This window comes from Rattus norvegicus, chromosome 2 (assembly GCF_036323735.1).
Source record: "Rattus norvegicus strain BN/NHsdMcwi chromosome 2, GRCr8, whole genome shotgun sequence".
Lineage (NCBI taxonomy): Eukaryota > Metazoa > Chordata > Mammalia > Rodentia > Muridae > Rattus > Rattus norvegicus.
The window spans coordinates 53677617-53698819 of NC_086020.1; the positions used below are offsets into that span (position 1 = coordinate 53677617).

The 21203-nt window shown below is 43.4% G+C and overlaps 1 long non-coding RNA gene across 3 annotated transcripts; it reads right to left on the reverse strand.

The window, feature by feature from the left end:
* Positions 1–1016: 1016 nt before the first annotated feature.
* Positions 1017–7819, reverse strand: LOC120100724 (uncharacterized). Of its 3 annotated transcripts, XR_005500682.2 has the most exons (5): positions 7624–7819; positions 6357–6639; positions 2300–2401; positions 1838–2151; positions 1017–1220 (listed from the first exon to the last, which is right to left on the reverse strand). It is a non-coding gene; the product is annotated as an uncharacterized LOC120100724 (long non-coding RNA). The 3 variants fall into 3 exon arrangements; XR_005500683.2 differs by lacking the exon at positions 7624–7819 and having other exon boundaries at positions 1838–1945; positions 6357–7602; XR_005500681.2 differs by lacking the exon at positions 7624–7819 and having other exon boundaries at positions 6357–7591.
* Positions 7820–21203: the final 13384 nt, after the last annotated feature.

The following is a 21203-nucleotide window of genomic DNA, read 5'->3' on the forward strand; positions in this document are numbered from 1 at the left end:
GGGGGTGAAGCCACCATGTATGGCTGAATACCATTTGAATGTCCAATATCCTTGGGGACCAGAGGATCAAGACACCCCAGAGATACTTAACCAGCGATCCCACTTGCAGCCCTGTTTCTAAACACTAAGTGAGATAACCAGTGAAAAAATCCTTTGCTCTGGTGAAAGACTGAATGAAGAGGGAGTGGGGATCAGATGTGTAGCAATTATTGTTCTTCAAGAGGAATGAAGTTGTGAGGTCTACAGAGAGATGCTTGTGCCCCGAGACAGCCACCCCCAATGGATGACCAAGTCTCCAGATGACAGATATTCAATGTCTCTCATTACTGGGCCCTAGGCTTGCTAGATCCATAAAATCAAGTTTTCCTCTTGTCACATGAGAGGAGCTGGGTGAAATGTGTGGAGAAAAGTTGGCTAGCAAACTCAAGGTTGCTTGAGAGGTAGGAAGAGAAATAGCCAAAAAGAGAACAAATAGCTGTGTGAAATTAATGACCTGCAAGCCCACATCATCTGTAACATAAGTCGTGAATCTGTTACTATTCCATGGCTCTGATTTAACAACATAATCAAAGTCAAAGTAACTTATGAAAGAAGGGGTTAGTTTGGATTAAGGATTCCAAAGGGTTAGAGTCCAAGACAGCAGAGAGAAGGAATGGCTGAGATTGCACACATCTTGTTCCACCACCAGATGGCAGCACCACCAGAAGGGGGAGGGGAAGACGGGGGGGGGGGGAGAGAGAAGAGAGAGAGAGGGAGAGAGAGAGACAGAGAGAGAGACAGAGAGAGAGAGAGACAGACAGACAGACAGACAGACAGACAGACAGACCGAGATAGAGACAGAGACAGACAGAGAGAGAACACCTAGAGTCACATCTTCACATCTTTCCAAAAGAATCATACCTCGTCATCTTTGCAAAAGAATTCAACCAATTAGGAACCAAACATTCAAATATGAGCCTGTGAGGACCTCCTTCCTTTAAACCACCATAGAATGAATGAATGAATGAAAATGTATGGATGAGTGAATAAATGAGCCAATATATTTATTAAAAATTACGAAGATTCCATGTTGATATGCTATCAATTGCAATCAGGGTGCATGCATTGGGAAGTCCAGTGGGTCCACCACCACATCTGGGTACCCAGATATTTCCTTCAGCTCTCTGAGGACTGAAACACCAGCAAGTTCCCAAGTTCCCAGGTTATCTCTGGTTCCATGCCTAGAAGAAACAGAGTCAATGTCAAGCACTATTGGTCATTCTGTTTTTAAGGTCTAAAGAAGATGGGGTTTTGTTTTGTTTTGTTTTGTTTTGTTTTGTTGGGTTTTTTTTTTTTTGTTTTGGTTTTTGGTTTTGGTTTTTGGGTTGTTTTGTCCCTGAAGGCAAGAAAGGCTTCTATTGGATGAGAGAGTTACAGGGGGATGCACTCCACCACAGCAGGGCAGGCACAGCAGCAGGAAGAAGAGGCCAGTTGTTCTCACTTCATGAACACTTAAGAAAGACAAGAAGGGGTTGGGGATTTAGCTCAGTGGTAGAGTGCTTGCCTAGCAAGCGCAAGGCCCTGGGTTCGGTCCCCAGCCCCGGACAAAAAAAAAAAAAAAAAGACAAGAAATGTATCCCAGGCTTTCAAACCTCTAAGGCAGTTTGAATCTCTGGGGTCAGACCCAACCATCAGAGACAGAAGGCATGGCAGCATAAGATAGAAGCATAATAGTCACATTCTGCAAAGTTCTTTCTTGTGTTAGAAAGAGAAGGAGGGAGGCCATTGATTTTGCAGTCCAGTGATAATTCGGTGAGAGGATTTCACATGAGGTTCATTGGCTGTCCACTGAACTTACCTTACTTCCTCTAGAGCCAGGAGATCTCTTCAAGATGTGCTTTCTGAACGGCCTGGTGCAACTCTGCTCTCAACCTCCTTGCTTCCTCAAAGCTTCTTTGACCTCTGCCTGAGTGGAAGACATTGCCATGAGAATTCAAATTCTCCATGTGAGGTCATTAATGTCCCTGAAAAATCTGTTTTCAGGCTCCATTTTTCAGGTGCACAGCTCCTTTCTGAAGAGAAGCTGGTCCCTGCTCCCGGATGCAGGATCTTGCCTCAAGACATTTGCTTTACCCTGTTGCTGCTGTCTCCTGGGACACTATCGATGCTGACCTAGAAAATGGAGACAACCAGGGTGTGAAGAAAACTCGTGTTCTTTGGCCTTTACTGTGCTAATGTGCGAAGTTAAACTGGTAATCCAAAGGGAACCAGTATAACAATATTGAATCAAGAATATAAATTCCCTCCGCACTCCCTTTACCTTCATGATCGAAATGAGAAGTTGATCCTTTTCAGAAAGGCTCAGTTTTTCATAAAATCAGCCTTTCAAGTTAAAGGTCTCTTCTGGAAATAAATGTCGAATCTGTAAAAACCAATCAGCAATGTTCATGAAAAGTCAATCTATTCAATGGAGTCTGAAATATCTAAGGTCTCACCATTGTATTCTGACTCAGTTTGCTTTGCCCAGACAGTTCTCAGCCCTCTACCCCACCCTCCAACGTCCACACATTTGAGATTTCTTCTGCCTTGATCATAGTGCAGATGTAGTCATCAAAATAATTAAAATACCTAAATCAACCACAAAGATATAGGTAAAAACTAATTGACAAAATCATGCCAATGAATGTTTCAAGGTTTCCCTGATCATTATCTAATTTTGATGTCAATTTTTGGTTCTGCCTTTAAAACCTTTGTACTTCTGAGCTTGGTTTTCCTAAAGTTTTCAGAGGCGCCCATCTGTGCTTTATTTGACCATCAATAAAAAGGGCTCAAAACTTTTAGTTGGCTTCATTAACATGGTTGTCGATCACTAATTTCTGGAGTTATCCATAAATTGATCCTTAAATAAATTGTCAGCTTGTACAAGACTATTCATCATTTGAATAAAATGTTGATCTTTTTAATGTAGAGTCAAACCTTCATGTAATGAAATCCCAGCTTTAAACAAAAATCTAATCTGTTCAATAAAAAGTGAGTTTTTGAATAAATAGTCAGTCATTTATGAAATAAAACCAAATGAAACAAAACACAGAAAAACCCCTACATCTATATTAAAGTGGTTCCTTCTAATGGAAATTCCCCTTTTGCTACACCACTGCAGTCTCAGCCCCCGCCAACATGGAGACTGAACAAGGAGACACCAATAGTCATGCAGACCTGGAAGTGGGAGAGCCCATGAGGCCTCAGCTTTAGACAAACCAAATCAAAACAAGCAAACAAACCCCCAGCCAACCAAACAAGGACAACAACAAAGGGGCAAGACAGGATGTCTCCAGATACCTGGGCTGTGGTGGTGCATGCCTTCAATCCCAGCACTAAGGAGGCAGAGACATACTTTCCCTCCCTCCCTCCTTTCCCCCCTTTCTAACTCCCTCCTTCCCCCCTCCGCTATTTACCCCTCTTACCTGGTCTCTATTGGTCTCCCCCAACCTCCATACAGTCTTACTTTTTGTATCCCTAGCTATCCTAGAACTCACTTACTAGACCTGGCTGGCCTAGAACCCAAAACTCAGCTGTGTCTGCCTCTGGAGTGCAGGGATTAAAGGCGGGCACACCACTGCCAGGGGCAAGCTGATCTCTTGATTTGAGACCAGCCTGGGTTACAGAGTGAATTCCAGGACAGCCAGGACTGCACACAGAAACCATGTCTTGAAAATCATAAGCAATACCAACACCAACCACAAAACACAAACCAACCTATCAATCAACTACCACCACCTGGAGACAAGTGGCCAAAGATGGACACCTGATGGCTTCTCACTTGTGCTGTCCGGGTTTTAGCCCAGTCTTGTGACCTTCGATATGTCCACGGATAGTGCACCTGCCTGCTGGCTTTTCTATAGTAATAGGGGAGCAGGAGGAAATATAAGTCCTAAACGAAAATGGTTCATTTTCAGAGACCTGCAACTCTGCCTCCAAGACCCAGGCCAGCAAACCCTACAGCAGTGAGCAGTGTGTGGCCAAGAATGAGACTCTCAGCGATTACCCATGTCCAGTGCCTGAGCTTTGGGCTGTCTGTCCTGGTTCATGAGAGGCTGAGACTTGTCAGCCAAGGCAAGTTCTGCTGTGCTATCAGCAGACAGAGGCACACAGCAAATTTGATTTTATTTCTAGGTGCTTACGTTTTCAGGCAGAACCAGACTTTTCAGAGACACAAGACTGTTCTTTATCTGGCCATTAATAAACTGGATTTAAAACTTTTGGTTGACCTCATTAACATGGCTGTCAATCACTAATTTCAGGAGATGTTGTTATACACATCTTTATATAAATATTCAGCGTGTACAGCAGACTCTCAGCATGTGAATGAAGTATCGATGTACTTAATGTAGCACCAATCATTTTCTTAAAAAGAAAATCCAAGCTCTAAACAGAAACCTAAACTGTTTTTAAAAAGTGAGTTTTTAAATGATGAGTCATTTAAGAAACAAAACAAAGTAACAACAACCACAACAAGCTCTGCCATATATTAAAGCGACTCCTTTTAATAAAGATTCACCGTTTGCTGCACCATTGCAGTCTCAGCACTGCCAACATGGAGACTGAACAAGGAGACACCAATAGTCATGCAGACCTGGAAGTGGGGGAGCCCATGAGGTCTCAGCCTTAGACAATAACACTCTCTAACTAAGTATCTAACTAACGAATTAGCTAACTAACTAAATAACTCATTGATAAGTGGATATTAGCCCAAGTGCTTGAATTACCCTAGATGCACAGAACACATGAAACTCAAGACAGATGATCAAAATGTGAATGCTTCACTCCTTCTTTAAAAGGGGAACAAGAATACCCTTGGCAGGGAAGAGAGAGGCAAAGTTTAGAACAGAGACAGAAGGAACACCCATTCAGAACCTGCCCCACGTGTGGCCCATACATATACAGCCACCCAATTAGACAAGATGGATGAAGCAAAGAAGTGCAGGCTGACAGGAACCGGATGTAGATCTCTCCTGAGAGACACAGCCAGAATACAGCAAATACAGAGGCGAATGCCAGCAGCAAACCACTGAACTGAGAACAGGACCCCCGTTGAAGGAATCAGAGAAAGAACTGGAAGAGCTTGAAGGAGCTCGAGACCCCTTATGAACAACAATGCCAAGCAACCAGAGCTTCCAGGGACTAAGCCACTACCTAAAGACTATACATGGACTGTCCCCGGACTCTGACCTCATAGGTAGCAATGAATAACCTAGTAAGATCACCAGTGGAAGGGGAAGCCCTGGGTCCTGCTAAGACTGAACCCCCAGTGAACGGGATTGTTGGGGGGAGGGTGGTAATGGGGGAGGGTAGGGAGGGGGACACCCATATAGAAGGAGAGGAGAGGGGTTAGGGGTTGTTGGCCCAAAAACCTGGAAAGGGAATAACAATCAAAACGTAAATAAGAAATACCCAGTTTAATAAAGGTGAAAAAAAGATTAGAGATAATAATGAAAATTAAGAAAAGAAGAAAAATAACTAAATAACTCACTTACTTTAAAAAACCAAAACAAACAAAAAACAAAAACCATAAGACCACCAAAGGAATCTGAGAGCAAGAGAAACAGCCTTTCCCAGGGAAGGGCTCCTACTCGAATTTCTAAAGCCAAGTGCTCAGCCTTGACATCATGGACATCCCAGTGACACTGCACAGACTGATCAGGTTGTATTTGTACATTAGGAGCACACACACAAGTACACCAAGTATACACACACACACAAACATGCTAACCGTCACATATATGCTACATATACAGAAAGAGAGGCTGTTACCACAGGGGCACATAGAAGAGGATGGAGGAAAAGGGAGGAAAATAAGGTAATTAATAATATTTCAATAAAAAAGACAGGCAGCCGGAGATTCTGTTTAGTGCAAGGGCAGCCTGGATACATAGCTACTTCCCGGACAGCCAGGACTATGGAGAGAGATCCTATCTCAAAAGATAAAAATAAAATCACATTCTCTTTAATACAGACCAATCCTCTAACTGAAGCCAGTTTTATAAATAGATGCGTGGTGGTGTAAAGGCAGTGTTTTTCCTCACTCAGTCAACCCTTTGAACAAATGCTCACCCTCTGTAGGAAACACTGTCCTCTTCCTAGAGAGTCTGCCTTTTAAACATTGGCCATAATCACAAAGCATGCGTGTTTTCTTTCATAATGGAGCTTCCAAACCATGGTTAGATGAAAACTGTCATTTTTACATGAAATTTGTACTAATGTATGGGACTGTCTAAAAGAGGAACAAACGTTAAGAATAGAACGAGAAGTTTAAGTATGTGACAGAGAAGTTCTTAAAGCTTAAAACTTAAACCTGGGATGAGTCTTCTAACACTTACCTAGGACCAGGGTTGAATGTGCGCACAGCAAGAATTACTTAGTTTCTTCTGAAGTTCAGAATCCTGGGTCTTGGCAGGGATGGGATTGGTTCTGCTGCTGCGTACACTCAGCCAACATTGCAGCTCCCGTTTGGAAATTCAGTTGCTTTTTCTTAATTAGTGCTGGGTGTTGAGTTGCCAGACTTGCTGAGCAGGGATCTTCCTCCATAACCTGGCCGGAGGGTTCCACATGTCTCCAGATCCAGATACATCCTGGAGTGTGATTGCCCAGTCATGAGAAGTCCTGACTCAAGGAGACAAAAACAAGCTTTTGCTGCCTGGATTGCTCTTGGTCTTCCTGTCATCCCATTTCTGTATCTGCCATCCACCCACCCACCACACATCCCATCTAAGGATGGCTTCTATCTGGAATTAACATTCATCCAGGATGGAAATTAAAGGCTCCTAGTTCCCAGGGTCTCAGAGCAAGGCCAGCTGGTTCTGGGTGGGGCAGATTTCGGTCAGTAAATGGCCACAAGTTCCTCTTTGGCCGGGCCTCCAAGTTTCTGCAAGTTTTCTGAGCCAGCAGGGGAAATTCCCCTTTGCTCAGTACAAGCAGTTTTCAGTCAACCATATGACCAGGGCCAGCACAGCTAGAAGGGAGGCAGCTCAGTGGTGTCTGGACTTGTCTGTGTGTTTTTAGCCACTCCCTGACCATGGAGGACAGGATGCAGATGAACTCCAGTCCTCTGGAAATCTAGGTCTTGTCAGGACCAGCACGAGGTTATCCTCAGGGAGCCATGTCCCAAGTACTCAGAAGCCAGACCAGTACCTTCCCCCGTGATCCAGCAGCCCTCACCCTGCAGTGGCTGAATTGTCTAGGCTCTTCTACATCTGTTCAGCCATGATCTGCCTTAGGTTTCCTTTTCCTGGCGGCTGACAGGATCACAATTTCTTCTTTCTCAACCATGTTTGCTTTTGGTTTTTAGCAATGATACAATTTAAACTATTCCCCACCCCAGCATGCTGGCAGTTTTTTGGGGGGCAGGTAGAGGTTGGCAAACCAGGATTGACTGGTTTAGCTGCCTGGTAGACTTTTAAAATGCACAACGAGCTGGCTGCAGAAGGCTTTGCCCCAGCACACCAAGCCGCTAAGTAGACACAGCTCTCTTAAATTCTGTACCACAGAAAAACTGAAACAGAGAACTTGAGGAAGATGAAGATACAGAAGGCCTTATCTCTTTACCTCCCCATGCTGAGAGCTGTTTGTGCTATGGAGCCCAGTTACCTGTCTGTGAGGTTGATAGAGCAGGGAGAGCTACAGAGGCTCAGCCTCTTTGTGTCCCCACCCAGGAAAACCTTCAGCCATAGCCTGTGCCTTGCTCCCCAGTTGTTAGGAGATTTAAAATCAGGTGACAACAAATCTTGAGCAACTGATTCTTGTAGAGAACACAGCAATCCTGGCAGTTTTGCTCCTCCCTTCTGTCCTGGAAGCAAGAAATAAGAGTTTCGGTTCCCAAAAGAGGACCCTGGGGAAGCAAGTCAGTGCTGTCACACTAGAGCCCCCAGCCTGGTGCTCACAGAGCATGAGCAGACCTCAGACTTGGAGCAAGTGTGGTCTGTCTGTCGCCAACAACTAGTGGACAAGACTTTCTGTTGTTAGGTCTCCGGGAGCAAATCCTATTGTGAGGGTCTGAAAATCTCAAAAAGAGTGAGAGTTTATTCTGCAGAAAAAAACAGCATGGGGAGGGGGGAGTAATCCAACCATTGAATAAAATGTAGATCTTAAACAAAGGCATGCAGTTCCTCTTATAGGGACAGGGAACTCTCTGGAAGCATTAGGTAATTTAGAATTTCAGTGGTGGCTACTGGAGGGGTCACAGGTGCTCAGGGTCTCCATTCTTATGTCATGAGCGTTCAACCTTGTGATGAAATAGGGCTTTCCAGCACAGTTGGCCCCTTCTGAGATAAGGTATTTCCCCACTGTGGTTTTCCCCTGGCTGTTCTTTGGGGGTCGGGGTGAGGTTATGATCTTGCTCTGGATTTTATGGTCTGATTCTAGAGCTGGTGTCTTATGACTTAGTTTCTGGGACTTATGATCTATTCCCGAAGCTAGTATCGCACTGCCTCTTTTGAAATCAAGCCTGGTCCTGAAATGACAAATTGGATTACTATTATCCTTTTGATATTCTAATGCTCTCCTGCTACTGGCTGCTGCCCACAGTGGTTGACACCATAGAGAATGGCAGGCCTTTGGAGACTGCATTCTGCAAGCATGCTTCCTTACAGAAGGACTCCCCCCCCCACCCCGAAATAAAATCCCACTCCAGCTGCCCCTCCTGCTCCTGTTAAAGGTTTGGTTTGTTTTCTCTTTAAGTGCAGAGCTGGGTGTGATGGTGCACAGCTGCAATCCCAGCCTCTACTGCAGAAGTGGGGAGGGATGGCTGCAAAGTCTAGGCCAGTCACACAGAACAGTTAATGTCCGGCCTGCCAAGGCCACTCAGATGGAGAGGGAAATATTCTTAAATATCCCAATTCCTGTGAAATCACAAAGGACCTAGGATAGTCCAACTCTCTTTCTATACAACAATGCACTTCACCAGACTCTGGAGTCCCAGAAACACAGAGGTAGAAACCGCACAGGGTGTGCTGAAGAACAGACACTTAGAGATGGATCAGACCTGAGTTTCCATGAAGAAATTCATGCCAGGACACTTGGTTTGTTTACTAGATGCAAACCCCTCCCCAAGGCAATATTTCTCTTTCCAGCTTTTATAGTGTTTCCCAGATCCCTGCTCTGTGAACTGAACCCCTGTTACCTTGCTTTTGGGTCAGAAGGTAGGGGACAAGCTGCCTGGATTGCTCTGCACACCTGGCATGTGAAACAGTGCTGCCAAAGGCAAGTGGGACATCATGAACCGGCCAGCCTTCTGGATAGCAAAGGAAGTGCTCAAATGCCCACAGGACAGGAGAAACATCTGGCAGGAGATTAGGATTTAAAATAAGCAAATGACTCAGATACTATCATTTTAAATAAACTCTTTCTCTTTGTTATTTCTTTTTTCTATCTTTGTTATTTCTTATTTTCATGTTTATTGATGTTTTCCCTGAATGCATGTTTATATGTAGGTGTTATATGTCCTGGAACTATAGATACAGACAGTTGTGAACTGATATTCGTGGGCTACAAATGGACCTGGGTCCTAGTGTGATTCTGTAAATTGCTGAGCCATTTCTCCAGGCCCCAGAATTCATAGTATTAAAGAAGAGCACACAAAACCACCCAAACGACATGCCTGACAAAGCGAACAGCCCTTTCCATGAGGCAAACACCTATCTGCATGGAGGAGGGCTTCATCCTGGCTGGTCAGCTGAGGAAGGTACTAACATGACTGTGAAATTCTGTCTTATCCCAGTCAGAATATCAGTCACTAAGAAAGCAAAGGGAGTCCATGCTGGTACGGAGGTGAGAAGGGGGAGTGTGGAAGATAGGGAACCCTGGCAGCCTATTGGTGAGCATGTCCACTACTCAGGTCACTGTAGGTCGGCATAGAGGATCGTCACAGACACTAAACGGGACTCTCTCCCTAGGGCCCACATTTGCCAGTTTGGGTATTTACCTCAAAGACTTCAAGTCAAGATACCCTTGAGAAATTGCACACCCATTTTTCTGACAGCCATGTCCACAGCAGCTGAGTGAGGGAACCGACCTAGATAGTCCATGGTGGAGAGATGGACAGTGAATGGAGGTTTTGCACACATAGCGAGTCATGAAGTGTGTGGTTGTAGGAAGATGTTTGCAACTGGAGATAATCACACTGAGAGAAAGAAGTCAGTGTCGGAGTCTCAGGTCCTGCATGTCCCCAGGTGTGGCTCCTGCATCTGATGGGAACCGGAAATAGCATATGTTCTTGAGATATGGAGAGACTGGGAGGAGAACTAGTTGGCATATTGGGGGTGAGAAGACTTGAGAAATGACACAGCATTGGGTTCATCCAGGATGGAATAGTCTCAGAGCAAATTCTGTAATTGCATGAAATTAACCTTGGGCAAAACACATGTCATCCAACAAACAAAAACTCTGAAGTGTGTTAGCAAATGAGTGTGTGTGTGTGTGCTGATGAATTTATGAATGCATGAGAGAGTATCCTGTGTCGAGATTCTATCAGTAGTAATCAGGGCGCATGGGTTTGTGGGTTCACTGTGCATCAACCACATCTGTGGTGCCTGGATCTTTTCTGCAACTCTCCAAAGACAGAAATACCAGCAATATCCGGATTATTGCTGTCATTCTTTCCATGCTGAAGAATCAGAACCACTGTCAAACGCCATTGGTCCTTTTGCTTTCAAGTTCTGAAATTGGTGGATTTTGTCCTATTTTTCCCCCATCAAGAACGGCTTCTTTTGTGTGAGAGTTCCAGTGAGAGGCTGTCCATCACAGCAGGGAAGGAACAGCAGCAGGAGGAAGAGTCCAGTTAGTTTCCCTGCAGGAGACATTAAGAAAGAGAAATGTTGGCTTGGATTTTTCAAAACCTACTTTAAGCCTGGTAAGAACTTCACCTCCCTTTTAGCTCACCAATAACCAGGGGTAGGGGAAAAGAAACTTTATTAGGAAATGGGGTTGTGGGTATGTTTAGAAATAGTTCTTTGAAGAAATTCCAATCCTCATTGTCAGTAGTTCAGTCTACTTGGCAAACACTTAACAGGAATCAGTACAGTGACTCTATCCAGAAGAAGACTTGAAGTTCTGGCAATGACTCCAAGAAGTAGCAAGAGGCAGAGAGAAAACCATCAGAAATACTTTAGTAAAGTTATGACAAGGGAAGATCAGTAAAGAACGGGAGGTGAACCAATGCAAGAGTGTCCTCAGCAAAGACCAGCTTCAGTGAAGCCCAACGAAGCCCAGCAAAGGTGGTGAAACAATGCAGGAGCATCTCCCACTGTCTTTTAGGTTATACTTATACTCTTGCATAGCATCACATCACTGTTCACCAGGCAGCTTCCAGAAAGACACCATGGCTTGTTCTCAGCTGAACGCCCTCTCATAAGACACTTTCCAGAAAATCATCACGTGACACAACCAGAAACTCTCACTCCAGAGATGGAGCAAGCAGTAAGCCCAGCTATCATCCCTGAAGGTTCGCCTTCCTTCTCACCCCTCCACTTCCTCTCGCCAGGTTCCACTTCCTAATGCTTCCACAACCTTCCAGCACAGAGCCATCCAATTCCCACTCAGAAGGACTCCATCATCATGGCTGGAGGGTATGGTAGCATGAGGCAGGAGACTGCCACTCTATGGCCCAAAGCTCTTTGGTGGGATGTGCGACAGGAGGCAAGCCATTGACTGTATGGCTCAGATTTGTTTCTGTGAGGGAATCACACATGGCTCATTGACTGTCCGCTGAGCTCACCTTACTTCCTCCAGAGCCAAAGTCCAGGAGTTCTCTTCAAGATGTCCTTTCTGAATGGCCTGGCACAGCTCTGCTCTCAGCCCCTCCTTTTCACCCAAGCTTCTTTGATCTCTGTTGAATGGAGGACATTGCCAGGAGAATTCAAATTCTCCATGTACCACCACTGTCTTCCAACGCTGTTCACAAGGTGGTGTTGCACAGGTGAGCTGCACTCTCATTGCTGACACCCTTGTCCCTCCTGTTCTGAAAACTCCAGATCACACTTCCTCCTATGTTATGACACTTGGGAACAGTATACGTCTTGGGACAACCCGTTGGTAGGTGAGGCTATGCAATATTCATTTGCGTTAAGACACAACCTCTAGTGTACAGCTCACATGCCCTGCAGAAACCATAAGAACTACAACTAAACCTGAGTAAATACAAATAAACAAACGATTCCAAATGGTAAATTAAATTTGATAATGAAAAGTAACCTAGGTGCTCTCAACTTTGTCAAAACTCATAAAATAGTATTTAGGAACTGTCTTAGTCAGGGTTTCTATTCCTGCACAAACATCATGACCAAGAAGCAAGTTGGGGAGGAAAGGGTTTATTCAGCTTACACTTCCACCAAAGGAAGTTAGGACTGGAACTCAAGCAGGTCAGGAAGCAGGAGCTGATGCAGAGGCCATGGGGGGATGACTTACTGGCTTGCTTCCCCTGGCTTGCTCAGCTTGCTCTCTTATAGAACCCAAGACCACCAGCCCAGGGATGGCACCACCCACAATGGTTTGGGCCCTCCCCTTGATCATTAGTTGAGAAAATGCAGTACAGCTGGGTCTCAAGGAGGCATTTCCTCAACTGAGGCCCCTTTCTCTGTGATAACTCCAGCTTCTGTCAAGTTGACATAAAATCAGCCAGTACAGGGAGTCACAAAACTAGTTTAAAAAAACCTTAAAATGCTTTAAACACAGCACTAAGAGATACACATTCTCTGAGGAGAAGTAACATAGCAGGAAGAGAGATATTTGGTTAATTTTCAAAAAGCACCAATTTTTATAAAAACACTACTCATAAAACAGACTGTAAAATGGTATTTTAAACATTTGCTTTTTAAGCTGCCAATGGGAACAGAGGTGGAAAATTTCCTGTGTTCACTGAATATACATAGAACATATTGAAAGTCACTTCATTAGAGGAATGGCTACTTTCTTAAAAGTGAAACATTCTTTTTTTTTTAAAGATGCATTATTTCTGCCTTTGTGTTTCTGAGCGCTAGTCTGTGTGCATTTCTGTGCATCCTGTGTGTACATGTGCCTGGTACCTCACAGAGACCAGTTCAAGCTTTCCGGACTCCTTAGAATTGGATGGTTTTGAGCCAACTTATGGCTGCTGGAAGCTAAGTTTGGATCTTTTGGTCTTCTTAACCACTGAGCTTGCACTCTCTGGTCCCTTCTACAGTATGTAAAAGTTGTTTGTTTTATTAATGTTGTGGTGTTTTGTGGACTTGTATATCCATGCACAGTGTGAATGTTTGGTGCCAGTAGTTGACAAAAGATGATAAAAGAGATCAGAAGATCTCTTATAACTTCTAAAAATATTCCTAATGTGTGTGCGTGTGTGTGTGTGTGTGTGTGTGTGTGTGTGTGTGTGTTTTAGAAATTAAGGCATTGACACAGAGGATGTGAAAATAGATGTTTATCAAATATCTATCTATATGTTAAATTTCCTTTTCATAATGGTAGTGACAAAATGTTAACAAATGGTGACATCCAAAATCTAGACAGTGTTTGGAAAATAATCTTAGAGCCATTCGAAGGCCAACGTTAGGGTCTTCCTAGGTGTACTTGAGATCCAGCAGTACTGGACTTTGCTTCCCTCAAATGCATGGTTTGAAAACGTGGGGCAATGTGTCAGTGTGTAGCTTTAGCTGTTCTAAAACCAGCTCTACAGACCAGGCTGGCCTCGAACTTACAGACTTCCACCTTTCTCTGCCTCCTGAGTACTGGGATTATAGGTGTATGCCACCACTAGCTTGCTTCCAACTTTTTTTTTTCTTAAAAGAAACAAAACAAAACAAAATTTGGACTGTCTTAGCTAGGTATGCTGGCACAAGCCTTTGCTTCCAGCACTCCAGGGGCAGAGGCCAGCCTGGTCTACCTAGGAAGATCCAAAACTACCTGGGCTAAACAGAAAGTGTAGGAGGGCAGGATGCCAATGTGCTCACAGAGAAACACTAGAGAAACCAGAATTGTCAAATGCACAGGCTTTTTTCTTCACAGGAAGAAAGTGACACCTGTTCTCCTGGATGCCCAGAGTGGATGTTGCTAACAACCTGGTGGCCTTTTGCAGATCTGTAGAGGCAGCCTTCATGGAAGTCCCCACAATGCTGAGCATTATCTCTCAGTCCAAAGATCCCATCCTTGTGCTTATTTCAAACTCCTATGCACAGACTCCTGACAACCGCTTCTCAGTGAATGGCACCCATTCCTGTGGAAAGGGTCACAGGTGCTTTGCTAAAGAGATGAACTTTGCACAGGAGTTCAATGTAGCCCTGCCTTAAGCTTTGTTGTGATACTCGTCATGAGGAATCCCGCCCAACCCTGCAGTTTTACTGTGTTTAAGTGTGTAAGAAAAATAAACCACTTAGTCAGACTTCAAAAGTTTTTCACCCAGCAGGGGATAATTTGTGCTAACCTAAGTTTCAGTTTTTTACCTCAGTTGGATCAATCCTCTGCAGAGTGCAATGCTTATAGGTCCCCAGCAAGAAAGAAAGACCTCTGTCTGTCTGTCTGTCTGTCTGTCTGTCTGCCTGTCTGCCTCTCTCACTCTGTGTGTGTGTGTGTGTGTGTGTGTTTGTGTTTGTGTGTCTTTGTGAACTTATTTTGGTAAAGATGTTTAAAAAGTACTTTTAGATAAAAGCTATATATTTTCATCCTAAGGTTAAAAAGGAGGGGGTATTATTGCAAAAGAGAAACAAGAAAACAGAGCCACATGGCAACTTTAACTGTGTCCCAATGTGTTTCTAAACATGAGGACTTGGAAAGGAGGATATGGGGGTGGTGGGAGCTAGAGATGGCTCAAGGGGTAAGAACACTGGCTACTCTTCCAGAGGACCTGGGTTCAATTCCCATCACCCACATGGCAGTTCACATCTGTCTGTAACTCCTTTTCCAGTGGATCTGACACCCTCACACATACATAAAGGAAAATTAAATAAAATTAAAAAAAAAGAAAGTAGGATCAGGGTAGTTAAATGAGCTTATCAGAGAACAAGATGGGGTATTATACCCAGAGAATTAGTCACCATATTTAGCACACTCCAGGCTCCATGATCTTTTCAGGCCTAGATTTGCATCTACAAGTGTGACCTCAGGAAGCCTTCTTTGTTCGGGTGCCCTGTTCCAGTCTCAAAAGGTGCTTGTCCCTGCTCCAGGATGCACTATCTTGCCTAAGACATTTGCCTTTACCTGGAGATGATGTCTCCTGGGACACTGTGCTGATCTGGAAAATGGAGACAACCAGAGTCTGAAGAAAACTAATGTTCTTTGGGCTCCAATGTACATCATGTGAGGTTAAACTGACAATCCTAAGGAAACGACTTGAATCATTACAATAAAATTTCACCCCGTGTTTTCCTTGCCTTGCAGATCTAAAATAGAAGTTAATCTTTTCCATTAGAGCTATTTTTCTTTCCATAAAACCAATCTTTTAATAAAAAGTCAATCTTTTAAATAAAGGTTGGACCTATAAAAACAGATAATAATTTCCATTAAATGATCAATCTGTTTAATGGAATGAATCCATAAATAAATGTCCAGTGTATAAAAAGTCTTTTGGAAAAAGTGTTAATTTATTTAATGTAGAGAATCATTTAAATTTAAAAATGCAACCTTTAAACAAAAAGCTGGTCTGCTCCATAAGAAGTCAGTCATTTGCCCAGAGATTCAGCCTTTTACATAAAACTCCAACCTATACATTAGATATCCTCTTCATAAAATATCCACCTTTTGCTACACATGTGACGTCTCATCAACTTGGCTGTGTAAACAAGAACTGAACAAGGAAAGCACAAGTAGACATCTAACCAGGAAGTTATATAACTCCACTATGTATCACTAGAACATCCACTAAGAGTAAGAAAGGAATCCAGATAACAAAAGAAATATTTGTCCCCAGGAAGAGCCCCCCAAAGCGCTATCCAATACCATGTATTCAGTATTGAAATCATATAAATACCAGTGCCAGTATACAGAACAATCCGGTTGTGTTTGCATATTTAGGAGTGCACATACAAACACATATAAGCGTGAACACATAACACTGTAGTTGTGTAACTCAGGCTAATGTGACTGTTGCTTGTGCCTTGGAGCCAGATTTTCTGGTCTGTGCCGATGCAAAAGGATTAGGGTGTCTCAGGGGAGCAGACACAGAGACTCAGCCTCCTGCAGTCCTGACTTGGGAAGTTCCTTTACCATGGTCAACCCCTTACTTCTGGTTCTTGGAAGAATTATGATCATTGGGTGAGGTCTGAGCTTCACCACAAGAGGAAGTTCTCCACAGTTGGAGGTAACTCAGCAGGTTTCCCTTGAAAAAACAGATTTACTAAAAAAGATTTCTTTATTTATTATATAAGTACACTGTGGGGGACACACCAGGGGAGGATATTGGATCCCAGTGGTTACTGGGAATTGACCTCAGGACCTCTAGAAGAGCAGTCAGTACCCTTAACCTCTGAACCTCTCTCCAGCCCTGTGTTATTCCTTTATATTTCAACTTGTCCTTTCATTTTATATTTATTTTCATTTTATTTCTTTTGGTTACATTTGCATCTATTTCATTTCCCTTTCACAAGTGCATGGGCACATTTGGGAGCCTGAACTGGAGCTGAAACCTGGGCCAGAGCGGGAGAAATGGCCTCTGCCTTGGTTTGAACCTTGCACTATGCTTGGGGAATGCCATGACTCTTGGCCAGGTAGCTTCAAATCTACTTCCCAGACCAGAGAGGAGTGATAAAGAAAAATGATTGGGTTTGGAGCTGGGCCCTTTGACATCTTGGACATAACTGCTTTCGGCTTGAGAAGAGCCTTAATGTCCTCTGCCTGCTCACTGATTGTCCTTGCAGGCTTAGCCTGTGTCTCCTCAGGCCTTGTGTCTTCTTTGGGCCTCTCTGGTTACACTTCCTGAGTAGTGCATGTTCCTCTGGATATTGAGTCAGCCCCTGTAAAAGACTTGTGTATTTGTGACCAGGGTTTCTTGATGCCATTTCTGTGCCATTTGGGGTTGCTGTGGTGTGGTTCTTGGTCTTGGCTATGTCTGTATGATAACCCAAACTCCTGAGGGGCATAACTAGCAAAGCTCCTTACACATTGATGTTGAGATCAGCTCTGTTATGAAAAAGGCTAAGTTATGGAACAGAAGGAAGTGCCCAGCAATGGAAGACAGGGAAAGAAAGTGTGATTGATGGATGCACAACAACTATTGCCCTCCATGAGAAACACAGAGGCATATGGTTTTCAGGAAGATAGGTGCAACTGGAGATAATCAGTGAATGGATGACCGATTCTCAAGGTGACAGGAACCAAATGTCTCTCATGCGTGGGTCCTAGTCTTGCTAGAGACATAAAACCATGTTTTGCTCCAATGATATGAAAGTAGCTGGGGAATTGTGTGGGAAATAAGATGGGCTGATCAGAAAGGATGAGAAGTAGGAAGAATAGGCTCAAAGAGGACAATACCATTGTTCGAAATTAACATCATGCAAACTCATATCATCCAATAGAGAAAATGAATGAATGTGTCCTAGTTACTATTTTATTGCTGTGATTATACACAATGACCAAGGCAAATTCTAAAAGAAAGAGTTTAGCTTAGCTTAAGGTTTCAAATGTTAAGAGTCCATGATGACAGATAGAGAGAATAACTGAGAGAGCTTACATGTTGATCAATCCCCAGAAGTCAGGAGAGTGAGAGGAGAGAGGGGAGAAAAAGAGGAAAGGGAGAGGGAGAGGGAGAGGGAGAGGGAGAGGGAGAGGGAGAGGGAGAGGGAGAGGGAGAGGGAGAGGGAGAGGGAGAGGGAGAGGGAGAGGGAGAGGGAGAGGGAGATTGAGTAAAGGGAGTCTTCTGAAACATTAACATACAGTCCCAGAAACGAACTTTCTCCACAAGGGTCATACCTCCTGATCCTTCCTAAAAAGTTCCACCAACTAGAAATTTGGCATTCAAACATGAGACTGTGAGAATTGCCTTCATTTAAAACATCAGAGAATGACTGAGTGGACCTGTGAATAAATGGTAAAGCATCCCACACAGGGACTAGCAGATAAAAAGAACAGACCGCCAATTTGGGGTACCTAGTGCAGGCTATTGACTGTGAACCCCAGAAATGTTTATTTGAACGATTTGAAAACATGGCTAATTCATTGTCCACAGAGCTCACCTTAGTTCCTCCAGAGCTTCTTTTCAAGATGTCCTTTCTGACCAGGTGCCCTTTGCTCAGAGTCTCTTCTCACCTAGGTGTCTTTGATCTCTGCTTGAATGGAGGATGTTGTCATGAAAATTCAAAGTTCACCATGTGAGATCATTAATGTCCAATGTCCATTATGATATGTCATTACACAGGCGGCCTGAACTCTCACTTGCTAACCCCTCCGTACCGCTCTATTCCAGAGTGAATTCAGAGCACATTTCTCCCTAAGTTATTACACACAGGAACACTAGAGCTCTCTGGGACATCCCAATGCTGTGTGAACATAACCAACATCCATTTGCTTTAAGATAGGTCTTCTGCACAGCTCATGCAGAAGACAAGAGACTTATGAACTATTATTGTACGTTGACGTCATTATGTAGGTGACAGCAGGTAGAGGATAGAACAAGGTCTATCATTGGACGAGAAGGAAGGATAGGCAGGAACACAGTCTTAGAAGCAAGAGAGAGGGGCCAGAGAGAGAGGAAAGAGCTGGGAGAACATGGCGGCAGATATTAAGACTCTTCTCTGCATACAGAATCAGGTTGTTATGTCTATTTTTTAAGGGATGGTTGTGTACAGGATTTCGTGCTGTCTACGTGGGCAAATTATATCCTATCAATTGGATCAAAGGTTATTGTGTGGTGTGTTCATTCATGAGTCCACAGTAAGAGAGCTGCAAGATAGGCAGTCTCTGTGTCAAACTGGTCTCTGTAGGAAACTGGCATGGCAGTCACCGCTTTGGGAAATGGATATGCAGAGAGATTGCTTCTGGGCTCACAGAGTAGCCACTGACAGCATGAGATGGGATGGAGCTTAGCGGGTGAGACACTTTGCTGACTGAGATGAAAATATCCTACAGATGCCATGTGGCCCTACAGTGCCAGCACTAGCATGGGATAAAAGAAAACATTTTTTTTATATTTACCACAACAAACTACTCCTTAATAAATCAATAAAAAGGAATACGAAAAACATGGCAGAGCAGTGGTGGTGCATGCCTTTGAGCCCAGCACATAGGATGCAGAGGCAGACGCACCGCTGAGTGTGGGGCCAACCTGATCTACAGACCAGGTTCCGGGTCATCTGGGGCTAAAAAGGGAAAACATTTCTTTGAAAACAAACTAACCAATAATGTGAAAACTAAAAGTAATAATTTAAATTAGAAGATAAAAAAACCCCAGATATCCTTGACTTTATGAAAACTTATAAAACTGTATTGGGGAACATAAAATGACTCACAAAATCACACAAGGGCTTAAGGGTATTCAGAGTGTTGAGGCCCCTCCTCACTAACTGTAGCCATTTAACCCAACTGTAGCCATTTTGTATTCAGTCTCCATTTTAATCATAAGGTGGAGTTAAGTTTCAGGCTCTCAGATTCCATTTCTCAGAAGTGATTAATCATAGCTGATTCTGAAAAGTTCTCCTAAATGGTCACAGTGATATGGTTTATTACTCATGCTCTGCTATCCCAATGCTCTCGAAAACCCCTGACCACTTCCTCAGTTAATATTACTTGGTACCAATCAGCATAAAGGTCAGCTGGGAATACTTTGTCTACTTAGGCAAAAATGTAACAATCCCAGTCCCTTGCCTTCTGCATGAGGTTTTCCTATAAAAAGTCTGTACCACCATCACAGCCAGCTCCTGAGTGTGTCCTGGGACCCTGATTGATCTGTCTTGGGTGTGCATTCAAAAAACTATCCCTATCTGTCTGAATTAGTGTTTGCGTGGTTTGTGTGGTCATTCCTGTACACCAACAAGATATACAGAGTCTCTGAAGAGAAGTAAATTGCGAGGATGAGCGGTATTTGGATAATTTACAGAAAGTACCATTTGTTTATAAAACTCTTCCTTTAAAGAGATGGTAAGATGAAGTTTTCAACATTATTTACTTTTTAAATTGTCAAATATTTAAATATTGGCAATTTAAAAAGTAAAGTGGAAGGGATAGAAAAATCCTTTTTCTTTAATGAATATACCTACAGTGTATTAAATCTCATTTCATTAGAGCAATAACTACGCAGAGTTTTTTAATCACACAATGAAGGTTAAGTTAGTTTGTAGAAGGAAGCAGCCATGTTTGAAAGTGATGTTTAATTGAGTGGCAGGCAAAGTGATGAATCAGAGAAAGATTTGACAGAATAGGATATGCCCAATTCTTATGAGAACACAGAGGGAAGAGAGGCAAATAAAAGGGTAATATAAATGAAAGATTATTAATATTCTGTTGATACTACCTAATGCTGGAAATTAGTCCAGTGGTAATTATTCCTTTACCAGCTTTCCCCAAAATAACCAGAGACCTTCTAATATTTCAAAGCCTTAGGCCTCAGCTGGGCAGACGGTCAAGTAGCTCAGGCCAGTTGACCTGCCCATCTGGCCCCATCCAGTATGTGCCTAGCAATCCCTTCCAGGCCTGGGATCACATCCATCTCCTCCCATGTCTCCTGGCAAAAGGCCTTTCCTGCTTCTCTTTCTTCTTCCCAGAGTCCGCTCTTCCTCCCACCTCCCACCATCCAGCTAATTAAAGGAAATAAGAAAATCCCTTAGGTAGGTGAGGAAGGACAGAGACAGTTTCACATAGTGTACCCCAACAGGTGTTCTCTTCTTTAATACTCTGAATCCTGGAGCCTGGAGCGATGGTTCAGTCCCAGTTAAGAACACAAGCAGCTCTTCCAGAAGACCCAGGTTCAATTCCTAGCACCCACAGAAGCTCACAATGGCACATAACTCTATTCTAGGACCTATTACACCCACACACAGACATGCTTTCTGTCCGAACACCAATGCACATAAAAATCAGAAATAATAAATATAGAAATATAAAATAAAGATAAAGAGTTTCTTTAAAATGATTTAAAAACAATCTGAGTTCTTTGTGCATTCAGATACCAAATCTTCTGCCAGAAGAAAAGCTATGGAGGAGTTTCTTCCATTCTGTGAGCATTTGCCCATCTCGGTTTCATGACTTCCCACTTGCCATCGGTGGCACAGTTTCCT